Here is a 25,662-nt window from a genome sequence, read left to right as displayed (position 1 = left end):
GTTCAGAGCCACAGCATAAGAATTTGATGAAGAAACACATAGGAAAATCCAATGTGCCTGAGCCGTAGGGTGGTTCAGATAAGACTTCCAACAAGCAGAGAAAGTCTCTTTATAATAAAAAGGTAGCAAGGTGAAAAACATTCTGGACACTTAATAGTGATTTTATCTTCCATGCTCAGGTCAAATTTGGATTATGGCCCACTGAGGAAATACTGAAAGCTTCTGAGTCTCTATTTTGAAAGGAAGTTCCAAACTTTAAGAAATACTAGATGAGACTCAGTTCTAAATCTCCTAAGATTTAGGGTAAAATATTGATGCTTATGTGACCTGAAACTATGACTGTGATTCTAAGCAGAGAAGTTTATAGAATCTGAAGTAAAAAAAAAATAAAAATTAAGCATCTCAGGTTATAGACAGTAACTTAGTGGGGTTTCACAAGCATCTTGAGCACCTGGTATTTAATTGCCACATGGGGGTGCCTAAATTCTGTATCACACCAACACATTTTTATAATATGACTTAAGCTTTTTTATCTCAGGAACCCATGATAAAATATCTGAGAAAAAAATATCTGTATACTAAACCCTTTCTTCAAATACAACATGAACCACTTAGGAGAAAACCCCCCCAAATGGATACTAATTGCAAAAGAGAAGCATTAAGGATATGGTAATGCTTTGTCCAGTATCTGTATCTTTCTAACTAACTATATATTTTTAAAATGTCACTGCACACACTTACATCACTGTATATTTCTAAGACTTTGTCCCTCAGGGTAAGAAAATAATTGGTTTCTTTTGTGACCTGAGAGGTATCTGATAAATAGTTAAATATCTGTTACTTTCACTACAGTATGTCCCCCCATGTAATGGGGACCAAAATTTCATTAACAAAATTTATGTCTGTGCAACCAGCTGCTTCTGCAGGTGGTTTGATTCTAAGCCATACTTTTCTGTGGCATAGTACCAAGCAATTTCCTTCATGTAGACCTTTCCTTTTCTTACCAACCAACTTGGAATGAAATTTCATAAATACTGAAGTAAAAATGGCATAATTGAAAAGTACATGCAGAAAAAAAGATAAAGTACCCCATTTTGGCTAATATTTTACCATTTCAGAAGCCTCAAGATTTTGCAGAAACAAAAATACCTTTATTTTTTAATTAAAGAATTGGTTTCATTTCACTCATAAATTCTAATTCAATATGGAAAACTGGAATACCTAACCATAATGTCTATGTTTACTTTATGATTCAAGAAGGTTTCAATTTTTTACAGATAGACTCAGTTTTACATGCCATGTTGAAAAGATACCTAAGGTAATTTTTTAAACTTTAGAGAAGTAACTGAAATTACCATAGGGCATAGTACATTCTGCCCAAGATGCAGAGCACATCTTATTTTGATTCAGGAAGGCAGACAAGCAGATATGTAGAGACTGTGCTAGAACCAGAATATGCGTGATGAAATTTGGTACCATAAAGACAAGCAAGATGCAACTTACTACCATATAAAGCATATTGCAACATTCCTTTAGGGTCTCACATCTTTTAAGGTCTTTGTAAGAAGTCACTACTGGTTTCCATAGCATTTTTATCAGCTCAATGCAAGAACTTTCCTCAGGTTTTTGCTCAACGTCTGCCAAAATAAAGGCCAGAACTCCTGGTCTCATTTACATCAAAATAATTGTTATTGGGAAGATCTCTTCCTTCTATGAAATATACTGAAAATCTTGAGGTGGGAAAAAAGCCCTGTAAGTGCACAATAAGAAAATGTTGTCTAGAGGGGAGTATTCCATACTTATCATACTTGATAAAAAAATGGGAAGGATGATGTCTTCTCCAGATACATTCCTTTAATTTTTTTCTTTCAGTGCTCAGTATTTGGGCGCAATATTTTATTTGGGAAAGATGGACATTTCATTCAGTTATTACCAAAGTTGGTAATAGTCATTTGACAAAGCATTTCTCCTAGAACAGATTTTACAGTTATAAATGAAAATATAAGGTTGAGGTTAAAGTTCCCATTCTTTAAAAATTTTAAAAATCTTCCAAGAACAAAATTTCTCAGATTAAGTAAAACCACATGCATAAGAAGGAACAGATTCTGATCTCCATGAAGAATCAAACTTTCAGAGCAACCCATGACAGGATAATTTATTTCTCAGTCACTTAGCTACAGACAGGAAACAGGACATAACAAACTAAAAACCACATTACGAATTGGTGGATCTGGTAAAAATCTGGATATAACGCACATTGCTCTTTGTGAGGTGAATGACTTGCAAAGACAGTCAGGAGAAGAAGACACAGTTTTATCAGAAGCCCATTACCAAATGTCAAAGAAAACTTTATATTTCTGTCTGTGGCTGATAACGTTATGGCTTTTGATGAAAAGGCTGCGTTTCCTACTGCAGTCTGCCTCTAATAAAATTTCATTGTGCAGAAGAAAGAGAAACCAGTTTAGTGTCTTTGTAAGGGTTCAGACTATTTTTAAAATAAGTTTAAACACAACACTGGGCATGGAATTGTTTTTTGTCAGCCTACTTGCTTCTTTGCTTCTTCAACAATAACTCCAGTATTTGTTGCATGCCCATGCCCATAATTTTTGTATACACTCGTATTTTTGAGGAAGACAATGAGATGAAGGAAAAATACCCTAAGGCAAGAGTAAAAGATCACACAACCCTAATATTGGCTTTGTTATTTGCTGACTTCTATCTGACCCTTATACTCTCATGCTGATCCCACCATAATTTTTCATTGTTTAGACTTCAGTAGCATTATACAAAATTTCTAAAGATCTGAGGCAAAAAAAAATTACTACTTTGTTTTCTAAAGGAATATTGAAAGAAGCACTTGCTGTAAAAAGTAAGAATTGTATGCTCCAAAAATTGAAGTTGCATGTCATTCACAAGAACTACTTAATTTCAATTAAGCATTTATATTATTAAAATTGCTTAGGTCTTATTATACAAAGAAGGACTGGTAGATATTTGTGTTTCTCCCATGATATAATTTTCAGATTACTGAAATTAATAAGAAGTAACTTTCAAAAGGATAAAATTATGTCTCTACAGTTTGCTATAAAGCCTTAATGTTAAAAAAAGAGTCAGTATGGTATCTGTGCAGTGTTTTGGCAATATACACTATGTAGGCTGGAGTTCAAAGGCACATCTGTTTTTCATGTCTTCTTGAACATTTACATTCTGCTACTGATTTTCGCTAAGTAGTTAATAACTGTGAAGTAGGACTACAGTCAAATACTCATTTTTCCTACCTATTTGAGCTTTCAAGGGAAAAATTACACACAGGAATAAGTATTTAGGAAACTGAGACTATATCTACATTATCGAGTAGTTTTCCATGAAAGGAACAGTTCTGCAGAGTAATGTAATAAAATTGCCTTTTGTTTTGAAGTATTCTTATTTTCTAGTTGGGCCATGCTTAAAATAAATTGCTCAAAACAACTTAAAATGCTTAAAACATTTTTCCTCAAAATGCTTAAAACAACTTTTTTTTTGGCCAACTGCTATACAGCCTAATGATGAAGAACAAAGAAGCATCTTAACATTGTTGATGTACAGACAAGTGAAAAATACATAAAATCAGCGAGATTATTTTCCAAAAACTCTTTTGGGGCCCAATACAGAACTTCTTACATACACCACCATGAAAAACCCCTAAGTCCTCTGACTTAGCATGATGTATGCTGATATCTATGGGACACAATCATTATGACCTGGCCCCATAAGGTGAGAATAACCAAGATTCTTGTTAACATAATTCCCTTGTGACAGATTAAAGTGAAATGAATGATTGATGTTTACATATATATATATATATATATATAGTGTTTTGGTTGCAATGGAAAGCAACTATGTAGTTTTGTACTATTATCTATTATAAACTAACATATTGCTAATAATAGCATTAAAAATATTACTTAGGAAAATGTAGAAAGGAAAAGAGAAAGAAAGAGAAAGAAAAGATAAGAGTAAAAATATATAACCACCTGAAGATCTTGCACTGAGACTTGACTGTTACAATTCAGTTGTCCCTTGGTCAAAGTGGTGATTTTCACCTGTCAGGGGTGAGTGACAAAGCCCAAAAAATACACTCAGACTTGGTGGTAACACCCAGGAATCTCCCTTGGGAGCAGAAGATTTCAGTCCTCTGGTGGAAGGCCCCAGAAATTCTCTGGGGGCACTTTGGGGCTCTTTGATGGTTTATGAACCCTTCTCAGCTGCCCCTCAGCATAGTTGAGACAGTAATGCCTCATCAGACCTTGGAGGAGGAGGAGGAGGAGGACGACGAGGAGGAGGAAGCGGAAAAGGGGGGAGAGGGGTGAGTTTTACAACTGAATGAGTTCTGTAGGGGAGGTCAATCAGCATAATAAGAAACACCAATTTGTCTTGCTTGATAGTTCACCTCCTCTATGCTGTGCAAACTGGTGATTACACACGCCCAAAAACTCACCTCCACCCTTGAGGAGCACAAACCTAACTTCAGCAAGGCACTCTAGAACCTCCACAAATCATTAAATCATTGAATCATTAATCATTGAATCATTAATCACTAATAGTCCAGTCTCTCACAAGTCACCATATCCAAAACTTGATCTGTCAATTCTACATCTGCCCACTGCCTTATGGAAAACTTCCATATCACCTGAAAGACAGAAATGGGACAGTCCTTACAAAATGTTGAATAAAATAGTAACCTTAATAGTTTCATGTCATTTGGATTCACTAGATATAAGCAAAATTATGTGAATTTTCTGCATTCAGCACAGTGGGTCAGTCTCATTCTTGCCTTTCATGATATGCTTCCTGCGGTTACCAATTTTTTTGAAAAAATAGCATTTTACTTAAGCTATTAGTGTACCTTTAAAATCACAAATAGATGAGATAATTAACGTGCCTGCCATGTCTACAACATTTTTAATTCAGCTTGTTCAAGATAGCTTCTTTTTAATTAGTTCTTGGCAGACACTGCAACTTTGATAGTAATTCTAAGCCATATTCCCATTAAGTGTTTCAGTAAGATTCTATATCTTAAAGATGCAATATAAAACTTGCAGTAAAATCCATTGTCTTAGTTCTGCAAAAACATCTCTGGTGGCTAATCCCCCCAAAATGTGGATCATATGTATGTGCAGAATTATGCAGGATCATGATTGTAATTGTTGGTACTAATTTCAGGCACTGAGATACTTTGTTACATTATTACTTCAGTTTTAGCCACAACCCACAGGAGAAAATATAAAGTGCAATACTCTGTGCATAATATCTTTGGGTTTTGTTTTTGGTTTTATTTGGGTTTGTTTATATGTTTGTTTTATTTTTGTTTAATTTGGGTTTTGGGGATTTTTTTGTTTGGTTTTGCTTTTTGGATTTTTTTGTTGTTGTTGGGGGGATGGGTTGGTTATTGTTTTGGGGTATCTCTTTTGTTTTCTTACCGTGGTTGTTGTTTGTAGTAAGCAAGCATACTGCTAGAATCTTACCCAGGAAATTTTTCTGCTCTCCAGCACCAAGAAGATCAAATCAGTTTTAGCATAAATGCTTACTTTTGCTTGTTAGAAGCGTTGATCTGTACTTTTAACAGTATTGTTTTTGTACATATATACCATAATAAAACAGGTCCCAGTTCATAATGAATGTCAAAAGAAAGCACAGAAGATTTCCACATCCTAACCCATTGAGTTACAGACAGGAACTTCTGCTTAGGCAGGAATTTGCAAGATCTAAAATAGAATGGTAAACTGCACAGAGCAGATTAAAGCATCAGCCTCTATGAACTACTGTGTTCTTTAGGCAGTGATGAAGTGCCACTGTTACAGCTGGGATTTGATTATTATTTGGTTTACACCATTTCTATACTGAAGTAGTGGACTTCAAAAAGGCCTTCTCATTGTGCAGACAATCTCTACATTACTGGGCAAACCCACAAGAGTATGAGACACCACGAGGGTTGATTCATTTTGCTAATGTTTTGGCTTCTACTAGTGATATCCCCTGCCTCTTCAACCAGAAAAAGAGAAAGATAAGAATTCCTGGTTTCATTAATTTAAATACCATTTCATAGGCAGACAAGAAAATACAATAGCAAATGAGGGCTTTCACCACTGTGGTTATACTTAGTGTAAAAAAGCCTAAATTGTAGGCTTGAGTTACACCTGGATAAAACATTTCTGTCTTTCAGGAGCATGTACACATGCAATTTTTGCAGTCTTCTGAAACAGATAAATGTTTTCCTGTATGCTTCAAGTCATATGTTAATGACTTGAATTGTTAATGACACTAATTTATGAGCAAACATCAATCAAAATAGCTAGCAGTCATTTTGTGCTTCAAAATGGACTGTCATTGGTCATTTTTCTGTTCTCATTATTTGATTGTCTTTTCACAACAGAACCAACAATACAAAGAGTTATTGTTAGCTTTAGCATTGATCTTAGCAGAGAATGTTTATATCAATGAAACTTGCCAACTTTCATCAGTTTGTTTCAGTGTTTTCATTCTATTTGTATGACCCAATTTTAGTTCATTGATGATAACATGCTTTGATTTAAACTCACTTTGATGTCAAGTCAGTTTGATTCAAAAATCCTGTTGTATTTAACTCATTTCAGTTTTCCTGATGTGATGTTCTTGTACATCGGTAAGTAAAGATTATCTTTACATTTTTCTGAACTAGCAGAGAATGCTTACCTATAAGATTACCAAACCAAAAATTATAAAATTTTTATTGAGCCATTTCTTTCTCAATGAGGAATAATAAGCTTCTATCTCCCCTAAAATTTTCAAACAATTTTAACCTCATTCTTGACTTACCAAACATATTCGTTAATTCTCACTTTCATTTTAATACATACCAACACTATCTTCTGACAAGATGCCATATTATTTAGACACCAGTTTTTTAACAAACAGAAGGAGAACATGCAAACATTATGTGCCAAGATTGTATGTCAGCATCCTGAAAGCTGCCAAGTTTCATCAATGATGATTTGCCTTCTTGATTATTTTGACAAGACTATCCATCGCAATAACCTTACCACTATTTTTTCACTTTCTTAGATATCATCAAAGTCCTCCCCTAATATTGTCAAATAAATTTCCAACTCTCTTCTGTCTTCCACTGGCAGAAATACTTGAAGCCTCAGGCTCTAGGATTGGCAGTGAATTAGATAAAGAGAGTTTTAGTGCTACAAGTGTTAGCTGTAACCTTTTGTCTGACAATAATAAAAAAAAATTTCTCAGGAAGAAAATATTCTGCATTAAAAGTCATGTTAGACACAGTCAATAATAATTTTAATTTTTTCTCTAATGTATATAACATATTCAAGGTTCTAGTTTAACAGAAAATACAACTCAAGGTAATATGGAGGATATAGAACAATTACAAGATATAAAAGCCTTCTAAAATGAATATGTTCTAGAAAAAATGATAATGCATATCCTTGATTTTAAATCAGAGCCAGTGTGGGGTTTTCAACAGCACAAACTTATTAATCTTATTTTTTTAACAGCTCAGAGTTTCATATCTGGTCTGGGATAAGATAGTCTACACTTTAGATCAAATATTTGATACCCATTAGATATGTGGATATGTGTTGTGGTAGAGAAAGAGCTGGAAATTAAGCTGCAAGTGTCTGCAGCCGCTTCCTTTCCCCCACACTCCTCCCATGAGAAAGGGACAAAGAGTCAGAAATAATAAGAGGAGATAACAATTTACTGGAAAAAACAGAAATATGATGAGGAAAACAAGCAATAACAGCAACGATATTAATAGCAACAGTGTATAAGAGAAGGTGATTAAATTCAAAACATGCTTGAGGAACACCTGACCAGCTCAATGCTGCCACAGCCAGTGACACACAGCTTCTGAGAGAAAGGAGAAAATGGCAGACACTACTGCAGCTATTTTCCCCTGAGCTGGAGACAACAACAAACAATGATGGACAAATCATCTGCACCATGCTCCTCCCCAGACCTGAAACAGAACACTATTGGACAAAGCCTACAAGTTGGACCATGCTGCCTCACCTCTCTGTGGCTTTGCTCTCCTGGAAAAAGGAACAAAAATGGTGTAAATTCTACTCGGCATTTCTGGTTTTCTTCCGTACAAAGCCACATTCCCAAGAAATTATGTGAAGGTTATAGAATAACGTAAATGTGTCCCCATTGCTCCAGGATCCATCCCCCTCACAGCAAGAGTGAAAATATAACTCTGTTCTAGCTGAAATTAGGACAGTTATGGAGCCAGTTCACTTAAAACATAAATTCATGGGATTTTAGAGGGAATCAAAAATGAAGGCCTTACAAATCACATTCCTCACTGGATTAATCAGGAAATCTTGTATTCGAAAGAGTTTACTCTCATATAATCTGACAACTTTTGTTATGGAATTGTAGGACTGCTTCAAATGCAATTGCTGGGGTTGAACTAAAATTACATGTTTTATAAAGTCTGCCCCATTAAAACTTTATCATGTGCTTTTCATGATAAAATTAACCCATAACCCCTAAAGGTACCTCTCAATGTTTTATGAATCTTCCTAATTTTTCTACCTATAGGACCTCATTCTACAGTTTTTACTGATTTTGAACAAACCTGGTTTTTTCAGGTTTTTTCCCTACAAGATATGTAAATAATTCAGTCACATAAATATATCCTTCTACTTACCTTCAAGATGTTTTCTATACTCCCTACAGAATACAGTCCAAGGCACAGTGTTATTTCAGAGGGCATAATCTGTCACAGATCCTGTAACATATCTGTCAGCACTGTGTGGATCTCTTGAACATCCTCAAACATCTCAAGGAAATGGTTGAGTCCTTGTATATGGTGATAAAACTATGCCTTAACCCCCAAAGTAATCATATTTTCTTGACAAGCTAAATACTTTGAGGTTTTGAAGTCTTCATTAAAAGGAATATTTTTCAATATTCTAATAATTCTTGTTGACCTTTGATACATAAAGTCCCAGTTGGTACATTTCTTCAAGATACAATCAATATGGTCTACTTTTCTGGTGCAAACTGTGTAAGTGTATTTTACTCATATTTTTTGTACCTTTTAATCAATAAAAATGTTTTGTCACAGTTAAGAATGTAGAATAACAGTCACAGAATGTTCTGAGTTAGAAGGGATCCAGGAGAATCATCAAGTCCAACTCTTATGTGAGTGACCCATACAGGGATCAAACCTGCAACTTTGGCTTTATTAGCACCATGCTTCAGCTAGCTCAGTTAGTTTCACACGCTCATTCAACTTGGTTAAATAATGTATTTTTTCTTTCATATTCATTTGGTTTTTTGATGGTGATTTTCCCAGGCTTAAATAATGGCACTAAGGTACAGATTTGAACTGCTTTAACCTTTGAGCCTTGCACTACTATTCCTTGTTTCTTGAAATGTAGTTGCAACCTTGAGCATAGGTAAATATGCTGTTCATTCTACTTCCAAAGCTGAAATGATTCTCAAGGCATAACACGAGTTATAAGACAAAATCTTTAATCAAGGCTCAGTGCCCAGGAAAATGTTTGTTTCTAGACTTATCTGTGCAATACATTTGTTGTGCCAGTAGTCTCCCTTTGAAGGTTTAAATGGATGTTTTAACATGCAATGAATTTAGAGTGGGTGATTGCCACTTATATATTTTTCAGTGTCAATTTTTAGGGAAAAAATCAATGTAGTAGTACTTCATTTACTATTTTAAGTATGAAATTCTAGAATTAAACTCATTAATTAAAGCATGAATATTAGTATATTTTTAAGCAGAGATTCAGATTATACTACGCTGTGTTTTAAACATGACATGCTTAAAATATACTGTATGAAAATATATTTAGGTAATTTTTATTTAAAGTGTACAAAATCCTTTTGTCTGATTAGGTATTGCTGCAAAAGCATTTTCTTCTAGGATTCAGGATCGGAAGGCACATCACCTGAAAAAAAGTCCCATGACCTGCTTCAAAACACTCCAAAGCTTCTTGCTGAAACTTGTAGTTAAATTCACCTTCCACTTTAGTTAATGAGGAAAGAGTAATGCAGCAAAACACTGAGAAACCATTGAATCTAAAGAAGGCTATTGGTACAGACACTCCAATTCCTCTCTGTCCTCCGTCAATACAGGATAATACAGTACATTCAGGATTCCACTATCCTTAGCATAATGCTACTGGCATTAGTGGATTTCTTGCAGCAGAGTAGCATCCTACAGTAAGTCTGTGCAACTGGGGAATTAGTTACATTTATTCACCATTTGTTTGTGCTGCTGTTTCAGCTGATAATGATTAGTTATATGAGTGATCTGAATATAGTTTTGTGCTGTTAACTCTGACCCTCTTATATGATAGTTTGTTCTTGATCTGTAGGATTTAAGGTATGGCTGTGTGTTGACCATTTACCATCCTGATTAAAAAAACTTGTAGCATTATTTGGTATGTCTGTAAAGTGAATTGATTTGCCTTTATTGTTTTTCTTCCTAAGTTGCCAGCTTGACTGTGAACACAAATCAATTTTTATACTTTCTTTGTGTGTTTTTGACAAAATGATTTTACTTTTTCTGAAATTTCCCTCAATGTAGCATTTGGCTTAATTGGCTTCTAGAGTTCCCCTTAACCTCATCACAAAAGAACACACTAAGATAGGGACTCTGAAAAAAAATATACAAATCACAGCTGAGACTAAAGTAAACTAAACCTCAGGATTTTTTCTGGAATTACGACTTTTTCTGGAATGAAAAAAAAAAAAAATCAGAATTAATTGTGCAAGCCTTTACTAGTTAGTCAACCAATGAAAAACCTCTAGTTTATTTTGTGTATACATTGGGTATAGCGACACCCAGAGGGAAACAAGCAAAGCCGGTTTTTCAGAATCCTGCAGCCAAACTCTCTGAATTATGGAAAATTAAATGTTAATGATGAAACATAAAAAAAAAAAGCATTATTAAATAATTTATCCAAGGGGAAAAGTTAGGACATGTACTTTTCTCCCTATCAGTGCAGGGCTGTTCCTTAATAGCCTTTCTTAACAATTCTGCTGTAATCAGGAGACAATGGTTGTCACTGTGACAGAAACCACTGCCACTTAGCTTCAAGACATAAAAAGCTATGGCAGAAAGTTCAAACATGTAAGATTACTTATGCTTAAGGAGAAACCCACCTTAGAATATTAGCAGCAAAAGTCATTAGAGTCCTACAATTGTATCAGACTCTTTCAGGAAGGGCATCAGTTCACTTGAGAATTTTTTTGACCTAAAATCTACAACCAGAATGACTGGAATTCTTTATATAATATATTTCTCACTATCAACAAGCTATCTTCCTGAAAAAAAAGTAAAGGAATTAAGATAATTTACTTTAAACATGGTTGTTTTTTTTTTTTTTTTATGTATAGGAAATTAAAAACTAAAATATTGCAGTGAAACTGCAGAGAGTTTATAATTCTGCATCTCTAAGCTTGGATCGTATTTCACACATATTTTTTACGAGCCCAGCTTTCAGTGTGCCTAAATGCTGATTCTGTTTCAATTCTTGCAGCTTGAATGTAGAAAAGCGTGTCATTTGGATGGCAAATATCAACTTTTCTTCTCTCCAGTTCTTCAAGGAAACAAATGGATAAACACAAGCAGCAGAAATTAGTCAAGCAAGTGATCTATTAACCTAATGGATATAGAATGGGGAGCTCATGTACTGCAGTTTAAATCTCTGGGGTAAAGCTCTTTGCAGCTCTAATTTACCAATTTGTTAAATTTCAAACACAACTAAGAAACATTACAGCCAATTAGTTCCAGTAAGACTATAAGGCTGTATATTTAAATACCCCACTTGTACTGCTGTCCTGATAAACTGAAATATCTCTCATTTCTTTCCAGACTGTTCCACTGCAGCAGTTGTGCATAAAAATCTCATTTCTCAAAAGTAAAAAGTCCTTGAAAATTAAATTAAATTCATTCAATTAGGCTAAAGAAATATCTAAGCCAACTATTAGTAAGAAGAATTTTGTTTAGTTCATTTCTGTCAAATTGGAACTTTAAATGGACGTCAAACTATCAAAACTGCTTCTATTTGAACTTAAATGGCAACTTTAACTCTGTGTTTATATATTTATTTATTTATGTTCATGCATGCAGAAATATGAGTTTCATATTAATCTGTAAAAAAAGAATTTAAAAAATAAACAGCACAGGGTTACTTAAGGACTGTAAAGACACCAAGTCACAGTGAGGCTCTTATGACTATTATATATGTTCTTCTGTCTAATATTTTTCTGCAATTTTAAATTTTAATGATTGGCAGTCTTGCCCTTTTTGAAGTTTTTAAGATGTGTTTATTTCTTTGTCCCTCTGAAATATACCTTACTGTGTTGTACCTCAAGAACTTTACATTTCAAATGAAAGCATGAATAGATATACTCAACATACCAAATGAGAGCATGACAGAGAGGCTTAGCAGGATGCACAGTTGTCTTCTATCAAGCACAAAAAAAGGAGAAGATGAAAGCATATTAAAATAAATAAATCAGGTTTTTTTAAGAATTTGAACCCAAAATTACTTGCAGTCATATCATATCCTTGAGTATATTTCCTATTTGTTACAACATTCAATCCAAGCCATGCATTAATTTTCATCCATATTTTACATTTTGACTAGATTAGTATCACTTACCATAAAATATATGCTACATATTGTATATATCTATACAATACATATATAGGTACATTTACAGAAAATGTATATTATAAAAAGTTATACCTATTAATAGATACCCATGCAAACAAATGCACATATACACACACACATATATATGTATATGTATGTATCTACTGAGCAATCAAATGAGGTATCATTACTTGCTAGTATGGTTAGAGAATTTGAAGATTAAAACCTGTACGTTCAGGAACATTTAAGACACTGGCTACACTTGATTTGAAATCTTCAAAAGTTATCTTTCCAAACTGCTTGATGGATTTAAGATGCTGTCATACACAAGATGATTTATTTTTCAACTCATTTCAGGAACCGTGTTTGATATAAAACCAAAGCAATTTCTAAAAGTCCTCCCTGACAATTGCATTCTGTTGGAGTTTATTTACATTAGACCATAGCTTTTTAATAGATGCCTGTATAATCCCTTTCCAAAACATACACACAAAAGAAAAAAAAAAAAAGCTAGAGAGAGATAATTCATGTTTTCTTTTACCAGAGATTCCTTAGTCAAACCATTTTATCAGGTCCAAATTCATACAGACTAAGAGGGAGACAATAAAGAAGGATTAGAATGGAGAATTCTTCTGCATTTTAATGCCATCAGAGTTCTTGAAGAGAAAAAATAATGGACACACAAGAATAGACCTAAAATTTGTATATCTAATAAACATTTCCAGTGTAACAACTGCATTTCACATCTAAGTAGACTAGAGAGGCATTAAGTTAGTTTTGCTTTTACTGCTCTTGGACAATCATTCCCCAATCTGGATCCATTTTTCTCATAATAACTGTGATAATTTATATATTCTCACCTAGCTGATCAAGGAAAGCTAGTTGATGCAATCTTTTTGGATTCAGTACAGCTTTTGATAGTGTATCTCACAGGATTCCTCTGGACAAAATGTCCAGCACAGCTGGATAAACACATCATGGTGTGATGGGTGAGCAGCTGGCTCACAGGTCAGGCACAAAGGGTTACAGTGGGTAACCTGTCGCTAGTGGGGTTCCAAATCCCTTCTCCATCTTCAGCCCTGTGTTCTTTATCATCTTCATAATTGGCTTGGACACAGGACTGGAGGGACTGAACAAGTTTTCAGATGATGCAAAGCTGGGAGGAGCTGTTCTCCCTCAAAGGTAGGGAGGTCCTGCAGGGAGACCTCAACAAGTCTGAGCAATCACCAACCACATGAAGTTCATCAAATGAAAGTGCTGGATGCTGTACCTGGGATGGGGTTACCCTGAGTGTACCAGACTGGGGAATGAGATGCTGGAGAACTGTGCAGCAGAAAGGGATGTGAGGGTCCTGGTCAGTGGAAAGTTGGACATGAGCCAGCAGTGGCCTGGCAGCCAGAAGGGCCAGCCCTGTCCTAGGGAGCATCAGGCACACATGGCCAGCCGGGCAAGGGAGGGATTGTCCTGCTCTGCTCTGAACTGGGGCAGCCTCACCTCCAGTGCTGGGGCAGAGTTGGGCACTGCAATGTAAGAAAGATAGGAAGCTATTGGAGAGCATCCAGACAAGGGCGAGATGATGAAGGACCTTAGGGGAAGCCACATGAGGAGAGCTGAGGTCCTTTGATCTGTTCACTCTGGAGGAGACTGGGTGGAGGCCTCATTGCAGTTACAACTTCCTTGTAAGGGAAAGAGGAGAGCAGGCACTGATCTCTCCTGTGTGGTGACAATGACAGGATCTGAGGAAATAGCCTGAAGCTGTGTCAGGGGAGGTTTAGATTGAATATCAGGAAAAGGTTCTTCACTCAGAGGGTGGTTGGGCACTGGAACAGGCTCCCCAGGGAAGTGCTCACAGCACCAGCCTGACAGAGTTCAAGTGTTTGGAAACTACTCCCAGGCATATAGTTTGACTCTTGGGAATGGTGCTGTACAGGACCAGGGGCTGGACTCAGTGATCCTAATGGGTACCTTCCAACTCAGCTAATTCCGTGATTCCATGATTCTCCAGACCTCACAGTACAGCAGGGGCTAACAACTTCTTGGGCCAGGGAGCTGGAGGTATCAGGGCTCCCTGGGGGCTGGCAAGGCAGGGTGCTACCAGCCAGGTCCATCCCACTGCTCCAGCCAGGGAGCAGGGAGGGCAGAAAAGCAGCAAGGGACAATCGTGGGGATGGAATGGGTGGAGGCTGCACTGGTGTGCTGGCCTGCAGGTGGGCTCAGGCTCAGGCCTAGCAGGCAGAACCAGGGTCAGGCACTGCTCAAGGTAGCCAGGCAGCCTGGGCCTGGACCAAGGACCATGGCTAGGCACAGCCGCGGCTGAAACGGGGCAGGTCGTCTTGGCTCCAGCAGAGCCAAGCGCTGCTGCCTCAGCAAGGTCAGACTCTGTGGGCAGGGGATTGTAAGGTTAGTACTGAGCTTTAGTTATTTCTTTTCTACAGACAGTAGGCTGATCTGAAGCATTATATAGTGCAAGTGATATACAGAGTATATAAAACAGAGCATATAAACCATATAAATCCTTTTTTGACCTGGAAAACTTATTCACCTTAAACATAAAAAAAAAAACCAGCTAATTTTTTATCTCCAGGTGACATACTTATGAAAAACAGTAACTGATAATCATAATACAAATTTCCAATACTCAATTTTTTAATTTTGAGAAATTTGGTTCTCAGTTTATTTTAAAATTTACAAAATTATCCTTGGTTCCTTTGATCTTCTCCAACAAGGCATGAAGGTAGTGCTTTGCCCCAAATCAAAGAATACAGCAAGAGGCAGCATCTGCTTCTGTAACCACTGATTCCTACCTGCAGAAGAGAGCTTGTTTGCAACTCAGCCTCAGACAGACTGGGGACTATGCCTGCCTGATGCAATTACATGCCAGCTGACAGTAGTTACATGCATATCTTGTAACTGAAAAAAGGAGCTTATGAGTTATTTTTATCTCTTCTCATCTTTTATCTCTCTTTTCTTATTTCTTCATTTAAAGGAGAAGTTTCACTTGATGGTCAAAACCCCTGTAGGTAAGGTGACTGGCTAATGGTGGAAAAAATAATTAATGGAGGTGAGTTGCCATTAAAGAGGAAAGGGTTGTGATGATAGGTGCTGGTCTGCTGGAAAGCAGTTCTGCAGAGAAATACCAGGGGTTCTGAGTGGCACCAAGTTCCATAAGCCAACAGTGTGTTCTTGTGGCCAAGAAGGCCAATGGGATCCTGGGGGGCATTAGGAAGGGTATCCAGCAGGCTGTGAAAGGTTCTCCTCCCTGCCTACCCTGCCCTGGTGAGGCGGCATCTGGAGTACTGTGTTCAGCTCTGGGCTCACCAGTTTGAGAAGGACAGGGATCTACAGGAAAGGGTCCCGTGCAGTGGTATGAAATGAGTAAGGGACTGGCACATCTCTCTTAGTAGAAAAGGCTAAGAGAGCTGGGCTTGTTTAGTCTGGAGAAGAGACAACTGAGGGGGAATTATACCAATATGTACAAATATCTTCAGGGCAAGTTACAAGTGGATGGGGCCAGACTATTTTCAGTGGTGTACAGTGGCAAGGCAAAAGCCAACAGGCACAAATGGAAACACAGGAAGTTCCATGTGAATAGGAGGAAAAACATCTTTACTTTGAGGTCCATTCTATGGAACCTGCTCTAGGTGTACCTACCTTAGTAGTGGAACTGGACTAGATCATCCCCATCATCCTCAAACCAAAACTATTCTGTGATTCTGTGGTAAGGAGAAGTGAAATAGTTATTTTCCATGTAATGTTGAGGTTATCACATTTTGAGGAAAAAGAGTCCTGTGAGACATATACCTTAGCAGAAAAAAGTCACTAAATGTTTCAATTATTCAAGAGAAACAATTATAACAAATCTTTCTGGACCATTTTCAACTTAATAAAAGGAGAGGGATTGTTTCAGGTGTAACTAGTAAAAGAGTGAATCATGAAGAATGAATAATAACATATTTGAAAGAGATCATATGATAGACTAAACAGAATTCTGTGGAACATGGCTTTTCTAAAATAATCCAAGCGTTTTTTTTTTTGGTTGTTTTTTTTTTTTATCTGAAAATATATTCAAAGACTATTGAGAAGGCGTAAGTTTGGTTTTTGGTTTTGTTTGTTTGTTTGGGGTTTTTTTGTGAACTTGCATGTTTAGGATAGTCTTTAAAAATTATTTGAAAAATCACTGATAATATCCTCAGGGTCTTTTTTGATTTTCAGTTTTTAAGCCTTCTAACTTCAATGTTCAGCATGATAAATGGTTAGATTAACAAAGTGTTCATGAATGACTAACTGACAAAATGTTACAGTAATTAAGTGCTTGGTAATACGTATGGAATTTTTTTGTTTGAATTGGCCTTTATTGTGGACATTAAATGTGTGCTCAAAGAGGAAATTAATGGTATGAGTTTATGATCAGGCATAATATAAACTAACCATTACAAAAATCCATAGCTGCAAAGAATTATAGGAAACCATTAACAAAAAACAGTGTTCTGTAATGGAGTTGTAGCTTAGATATAAATTGAACTTAATGGTGTCATACTATCTTGGTGTGGCTTTATGTACATGACAGATGAATTGGGAATTCTCCTTTTCAGTCTTCTTTGCAGTCTTTCTTTTTTCCATATTAAGAAAACCTTGTTCTTATAATTTTTATGCCTAGGTCACTTCTACAAAATTTTAATCATTGCTATTACAGTGTTTTGTCTTCTATCTAGTTTTTCTTAATGCTTCCTGTAGTATGCTGGTCAAAGCTAAGCACCCTATTCTCACTGTCATCATAGGACTACATGGCAAGACTCAACAATAAACCCTATATCTTGGTGTTAAAAGTATCCCAGATTTATATATTTCCTTTCTACAAGAGAATCACCAATTTTTGATCATTTAAAAAAAATTCTATTTGAATGTTAGTGAAATATTCCTTATTTACAATTATTCCTTATTTTATATTTGTATGTGTGGTGTTTGCAAGTGAAGTGGAGCTGTTTGCTTTGTCCTTATTGCATTTCATAGTTATTATTTCAGATTGTTTCTCTGATTTATGAAGATTATTCTATCCTCTCAAATGTTTTGAAAATCTCATGTTTTGTATCACCCATCTACTTGGTACTTTTATGCTCAATGCCATCAACTAAGCCTTTCATAAAAATACCAAATCACACCAGTTCAGATTTCTGTGATCTATGGTATTTATAATGAAATTTGGCAACACAGTAATAATAACTTCAGGTCTTTGTGCATTTTGTCTTATTTTGTTTGAAATATGGTTTCAAATATAACAATAATTTAAAGAAAGCAGGGATTTACCTTATACATGGTATTGCTCTACAGAGAATTCATTCTGTAAGGAAAAGGCTTTGCTCACACATGCCAGGAAATGGCTTAGCTATATATTAATGCAAGGGTCTCAGAATGATCCCTTGGCAATAATGCATTATGCAGTAGTAAAAAAGGAAGCATTTCTCGCATGCTATAAGAATTAGATATTCCATATAATGTGCCAAAATGATTTATCTTGAATTTATGAATCCAGAACCCATCATAATGCTACAGCTTATAAATTTCAACTGAGAAAAGAGAGGAACAAGTAATAGAATACATTCAGAATATGATAGGTAGAAAATTAACCTTATTCTACTATTAAGTTGGTCATAATCAATAGGTTTCACAAATACTATAAAATGTCTGATTTTCAATCTACATTTCCTTAAAATTACATCTAGAATAAATTACTTTTTTATTACTATTATTGTGGGGCACCCTTTTCTTGGTATTACTGTTAAGGTCACATAAAATAAAATTATATCTTTAAGTACAAAATTATTTTGATAAGGAATGTAAAAGCCAGAAGATGCTGTCTTCAAATAAGCCAGTATTTTAAATATATTTGACATACCAGTAAATTGTCTGGATAGTTCAGAAACTGCAAGTGCTAGAGGAGTTCAAATTTATGGCCTTTTTTTTTTTGTTGAAATAGAATCAATGACAATCCTATAGATCAGATACATATTGTTAATTTCACAAAGAGGCTAATAGTTTCTTCATTTATGAAAATATCTTGCTTTAGTAGGCACAGCCTGAGCCTCATTTTATACCCCCAGGTTCTCAGGATTCATTCTCTTTCACTCAACTTTAGGCATTTTTTCAATGGAAGACACCAGAACTACATCAATTAAAGAGTAATTTAAATATATACGCACACAATAGAGAGAGAAAAGGAGAGAAGAATCAACTGTGAACCGAATGGAGTCTTTTCATCAGTAAAATACAATACATTTTTTCTAATAGGATAACACTCACTATACCCTGAAAGCCCAAGCAATCATTGTGTGAGAGAAAATGCGTGAATGGGATAAAAAGATAAAAATCAGACACTTCTCAAAGTAAGCTAGGGTAGGGGGCTGTAGCAGAACTTCCCTATGATGACTGTAACAACTAATCCAACAGAGGAATTAGGGCATCGTTCAAACTATGGCATTTAGAGAGCTTGTTGCATTTCCCTAAGCTTTATTGCATGGGTTTTTGGCAGATCTGCTCAGACCACCTAGGCTGCTTTTCTTCACAACTTAGTCCTGACATATCATAATCTATCCCTTTTGCTCTGGGCCCCCTGCTACTTCTTTGAGCCATGATTACAACACCATTACACCATTACACTATTACATATTACAAAGGGTTTCCAGTTTTTTAAGTTATGTCTCTCTCTACCCAGTTATAAAACTAGAAGTTCAGGTTAGGCTATATTTTGAGAGATCTGAAGTTATTCTCAAGAAATTGGGAATCTCTCTCAAATTCGAAAAATTTGATTGTGATCCTATATGAATATATACATTCTATATCATACATAAAAGATGACATTGTTAAACATGCTAATTTAAAAGCCAGATTTTGTCTTGGAATTATGAAAAGAAAGTTTAATTTTCTCATTTCTCACTTTGTCATGGCCTTTTTATATAGATGTAAATATCACAGTTATTCAGCAAATGTTCTTTTTGTGTTTTACATGTTAATTCCTGTTAATAAATTTATGTTGTTAGTAATCATGGAATTTGGTCTATTAGGACAAATCAGACAACGAGAAAAAGAGACAATCAGACAATCAGAAAAGGAGTTTAATCACCAGATTAATATGATACATAATAGATGTTTGTGAAGAATCAGTCTTTTAACGTGCGGAAAGCTCCTCAACTCACCACTACTGTTCTAATTTTTTTCCTCCTTAATTTTCTTTTTGCTTCCTCAAACATGCAGTTGTGAAGAAATCAGTAGTACGCAGCTACCAGGCATCATCTAGTCAAGGCAGCTCAATGTTTTCTTGATCCTTAGAGCTTTTGATATGTGTCTGAGAGTGAGTATGTGTAATTCTCGTATATAAATTTAGAAGTAAAGTTCAGTTTCTTTCTTGTAATCTCAGGAAACACTTCTGAGAAGTGTTTGAATGTAGGTGTTCAAAACCTGTTGTCAAAACCAAAAGAAAAAACAGTTTTAGGAAAGGTGAGTGGCTGATTTCTCTTTTGTGTGTTTAGAAGATTTTGATTTGGTTTTAAGAGTACTTCTGTCTCTATATTTCACAAGCTATGCATGCCAAAACCCAAGCTTTTGACCTGTGTGAATTATACTATAAATTGTAGACACATATTGGCCAATGACTGTTCAATCCCTATATGCTCACTTGATTTCTTGTTTTGGTACAAATGAAAGACATTACAAGGTCATAATAATGTTTTTTTTCTAAAGTAAGCTGCTATTTAATGAGCAGGTTGGATTGGTTTTCAAGTTTTATTCTCAAAAGGACACAAACTTCTGTGAATTTACCATCAAGGATTTTATAAATACCTGGCAGGATATGTCCAGAGTAAGAACAAAAAGTCAAACAGGAACTGGAATGTGAAGTTGCATATGTTAACTGAGCAGACATTTCTTTATTAAACAACCAAAGATGATACATTAGACAGTGTCTCTGCCATGAGACTCAGATCTAAAATGTCTTGTTTCTCACCAAAAACATCCTGAAAAATACAGATGCAATAAATGACAGTTACTATGCTGTGAACTTGCTGCAGGAGGGCTCTCCATGACTTTGAGGTAGCACACAGGACTTCAGTAACTTCTGTGCCTTCCAATATCCAAAATCATTCTGTAGTGGAAGGACCTGAGTCTGTGGAAGGTATTTCCTGCAAAATCCATTGCACTTCAAATAGCAGCTGATACGAAAATGATGTGTACAGCCAAAAGTACTACTATTTGCTACTTATGTGTGTTTATATTTATTTTAGCTGTTAGCGCTTTTAAATTCTAGCCCATGATTTGTTGTTATTTAATGTACCACATCCTGTTTTGCCAGACTTAAGGTCTAATATATAGGTTTGTTGATTCATTGGCTTCCATGTATGCTTGCAAGTTGATTTGCTAGCTTGCTTGTTGTTGATGGCATTGAAAGGATCTATAGGATAAGCTGTTTCTACAAAATCCTTCCAAAAATATATGAAATAATTTCTCTCAGTGGTCTATGCTGTGAAAATGCTAATGAAGTTAGATTTTATAGTAGTAGTGAACTGTTGAAACTTGACCTTAATCATTCAGGACACTAGTTAATATAGAGAAGGGTAATTCAGAGGTTTAGGCAAATTCCCTGTGAGTGCTCAATGTAGGAATTTTCTCATGTGATAGCCCTCAATGGACTTCCTTTCATTAACAAACAGCTATGCAATGCCAAAAAGGTATTTGACAGGCTAATTTGGAACCATAAATGCTGATACCATGTGACTAAATTTCTTAACCTACTGATTATGCCTGATACAGCATGCTTCAAAAAGTCACAGTGCATGCAAATAACATGACAGAATAACAGTACTTACAGTATTGTGCTTACTTTGATTAACTATGGTGTAACTTACTAGAAAAAATTATCAGCAAATGCAGCAAAAGGACACTGCTGTTGTAATAAAGACAATCTAAACTGAATCAGCAAATAAGATACATTATTATTGTCTTTATTACACAGAAAAATACTTATTTTACTTGAAATATATAAAAAAGCTTTGATATTTGCTTGTATTTGTTTTTTGTTAAGACTCATTAGAATTTTAGCCTTTGATGAAAGATCAACAGCAGATGCATACTGAGAGAAAGAAAAGTATTAGCTATAGTGCTTAACATTTTTTTCACTAATTGTAGATAATTGCAGATATTTTTTGGTCCCTGTGATTTTCATTTTTCTTCATTATAGGGACAAACCCTAGGGATCGTTAAAATAAAATAGGAGCAATACCACTGAGCATTCCCAGCATTATATACAGCAAATCCACTGATCTGACACACAGAAAAATAAATTTCAGTATATATCATGTATCTGATTAATTATGCAAGCAATAGAATTTAAGAATTAATTCAATCATTTATGCCATTGCTGAAAAATAAGTGTCATATGTATCACGCACATTATGTCTCACATAATTTATCATAATATTAGAGCTACTACTCAAGTGTTTTTCAACATATTCTATAGTTTTTAGTATACAATCAAGAGTCACAAGGAAAGGAAGCAATAAGTGAAACAAAGGCCATGCGAGAGAAAAACTGAAAAACTCACACACCAGAAAGCTTTATGTAGGTAAATTTCTATCTAGATATTTAATAATATCAGTAAATTCAATATCTTTCTTTCCAAATGTCAACTGCTAATGAGCAGAAATGCTGGGAAAAGTTCAAAGAATAATGATAAAAATAGTTAAGAATAATTACATAAATTAATTTGTAAATATTTTTGTATTGTTATTAATACCAGGTGTAATGTGAGGGTTTGGTGTTTTGGTTTGATTTTTGAAGAGAAAATGAAAGAATGTGCTCTCTTTTAAAATAATGAGTTCTGTAGGTGTTTCTCTACAATGCAGGCAAAGGCACTTCTTGCTCTGCCAGTTAAGGCTGAAAATGAACCAGCAGTTTGGAAGGCAAAAAAACCTCTTTACAGCAAACATTTTAGACCTAGTGTATAGCAGTTCCTCATCTTCCAGAACATCATTTGACAGCATAAAAATATTTTGCTGCTCCTGGGACATTAATTCTAAATATTTTATGATTTTAATTAACGTACATGCAGTTGAAAATAATAATTTTTTCTATGGTACGGTGTGTACGTAACAACACCATGGTAAACAGAATGTTCTTTACAAAACTGATAATTTGAAGTACATTGATTATATGAGAGGAAAGTTCCAGATAACAAATTCATACAAAGTAAACTTCAGCACTGTAAAAGTGTGTTTAACTCTTCTCAAATTCCCTGCTGATTTTATGACCACCTTTGAAGAAGGAATGATACTTGATGGTGGCTGCAGTGGTAGATTGTACTGTTTTATGACAGTTTGGACTCTTATAGAAATAGTTTTCTCTAAAGTTCCAAGAGTTCATCCCACACTAAAATCCAGCTATTTCAATAGCTCTAACAGTATTTCTTGCAGCTATCCTTGTATTGTTACATAAATTCTTTAATACAATAACTGTACAAGTGCTCTCAGATATTCCCAGTGAAAAACCATCTCCTGAGAACATTATTGTTGTCTGAAAAAGCATAAGATCTGTTCCAGCCTTTTACTTTAAAAAGTAATAGATAGAGATTTCTTACTCAAGGAAGAGTAAGAAAACACAGCTATACAAGATCTGAAAACACAGCTATTCAAAGAAAGTTATCACATTGCTGACTTGGGGGTATGGTTTAGGGGTGATTATGGTTGTGCTGGGCTGACAGTTGGGCTAAATGACCTTTAAGGTCTCTTACAACATTGATGATTTTTTGATTGTGGGAATAAAGTACATGCCAAATTTCCAATATCAATAAAATATACATCTCTGTCAGCATGACAAGAGGAAAAATCCTTCATTTAAGTCCAAATTTGAAGATTAGTTTAACTGTGTGTACACTACCACTGTTACAATACATTAACTGGCTACTCTGGCATATTTTAATATGATTTGTAGATCGGGTCACTCCTATATATTCTCCTGTATCTCACATATCTCGATGTGTCAGCTGTCCTCAGAAATGCCTAAGAGCAGCAGTGGTCCTGAAGTTTCTTATGATCCTAAAATTCCACCTCCATATATACCTTCAGGTGTTTAGAATCTAATTAGCCCTGAAGATCATCAGAAGTCATGAAAATGGCATTTTTCTTCCTGTCTTCTTTTAACAGGGGCTGATCTGATGAAAATGCTCTGAGAATAACTCAATTTAGAGCTTATGAAAATATAGGACATTCTTTAAACCTGTTGTGATTCCCGTTTCTTCCAAGTATTTTAGTTACAGATAATTTCTGTAGAGTTTAAAAGATGTCATTTCAGTCTCAGTCTGAGAGTTTAAAAAAAATATGTCCAGTTATTCAATATGTCCAACTGCAAACCTTAAGATGAAATAAATTCAGAGCAACGATGACTCAAATTTATAGCTTAGTGTAGTCCTTTGGGATATGAAGGTTCAGTCTTTTCACAAACCATAGTGGATTCAAGTCCTGAAGAGGAATAAGAATTAAAGCTATGCTCTGTCTTTGGGGGAGGGTTATGTACTTTAGTGGGCCACTCCTAATTTTATCATGGTTTTAAGCATCTAATTTCTACAAGCAGATCAATCTGGATAAGTGCTTAATCTAGATGCTGATTAGCTAGTTTGAAGCACCATGACATTAAGAAAGAGCTATCATAAATGCGGGGAACTTTTAATACTAATCTTCAGGGAATAAATGAAAAGATGGTGTTAAGGTGGTGTCAGGGTTGAAATAGGATTTGCTATCATTTTTTTTTCTCATCACCATTAATGTTTCTGGGGTTCCTTCCTATTTGAGAACCTTAATAAAATATAACATTTTTAATAAATTAATGACATAGGGTATGCAGGGAAACAAATTCTAAAATAAAATGCAATCATACTGTACTAAATTGAACACAGTAAATTGTCCCTTTACATATAATGGGAGATGAACAGTGAGAGGGAATCACAGAATGGGTCAGGTTTTAAAGAACCACAGTGGGTCATTTGGTCCAACCTCCTTGCTCAGGCAGGGTCGTTCTAGAGCACATTGCACAGAATTGTGTCCAGATAGTTCTTGAGTATCTCCAGAGACAGATTCCACTGCTTCTCTGGGCAGCCTGTTCCAATGCTTGGTCATTTACATAGTAAAGAAATTATTCTGCATATTTAGGTGGAACCATCAGTCAGTCCATCAGTTTCTGTCCATTGCCTCTCATCCTGTTGGTAGGCACCACTTAAGAGAGCCTGGCTGCACTCTCTTGAAACCCTCCTTTCAGACATAAATAGACACTGATGAGGTCCTCTCTCTGTCATCTCTTCTTGAAGCTGAAGAAGCCCAGCTCCCTCAGTCTTTGCTTGTGAGAGATGCTCCAGATGCTAAATTGTGTTTGTTCCTCTCTGCTGGAACTGGGCACAACACTTGCATTTCAGATAGTTCTCTCCAATCCATGGCAGTCCTTCTGAGGCTTCTGCACAGCACTCTGGGTTATTGGCTGCTCCTCCCAGAGTGATGTCATTAGTAAACTTGCTGAGGAGGCATCTGGACCTTCACTGAAGACATTGATGGATAAGTTACACAGTACTGGGCCCAGTATTGAACCCTGCAGGGCACCACTCATGACAGGTCTTGCACAAGACCCTGTGTCACTTATGATGACCCTCTGTGATCTGCTGTTCTGCCAGATGGGAATATCAGAGGAAACCAGAGGGGATATTCAAAAGCAAAGAAAAACATCCAAAGTAAAAATTATTTGTGACATTGAATCTTAATTAGGTATTTTCTTGGAGGGAGTGCCAGGCATTTTTTTGTAGAAGCAAAAGACAGTTAAAAAAATCAAACAAAACAAACTGATTTAGAAAGGTGTTAATGAGCTTTTCTTATCCTGGGTTGGTTTTATCAAATATGATATTGAAATTTTTTACTAATCAAACTTAAGTCAAAGATATTTTTAACATAGCTTATTGGATAGTGTC

The sequence above is a fragment of the Lonchura striata genome, chromosome 4 (assembly GCF_050655825.1).
Source record: "Lonchura striata isolate lonStrDom1 chromosome 4, ASM5065582v1, whole genome shotgun sequence".
Lineage (NCBI taxonomy): Eukaryota > Metazoa > Chordata > Aves > Passeriformes > Estrildidae > Lonchura > Lonchura striata.
The sequence above is the reverse complement of the archived record's forward strand: the minus strand, read 5'-3'. Positions refer to the sequence as shown.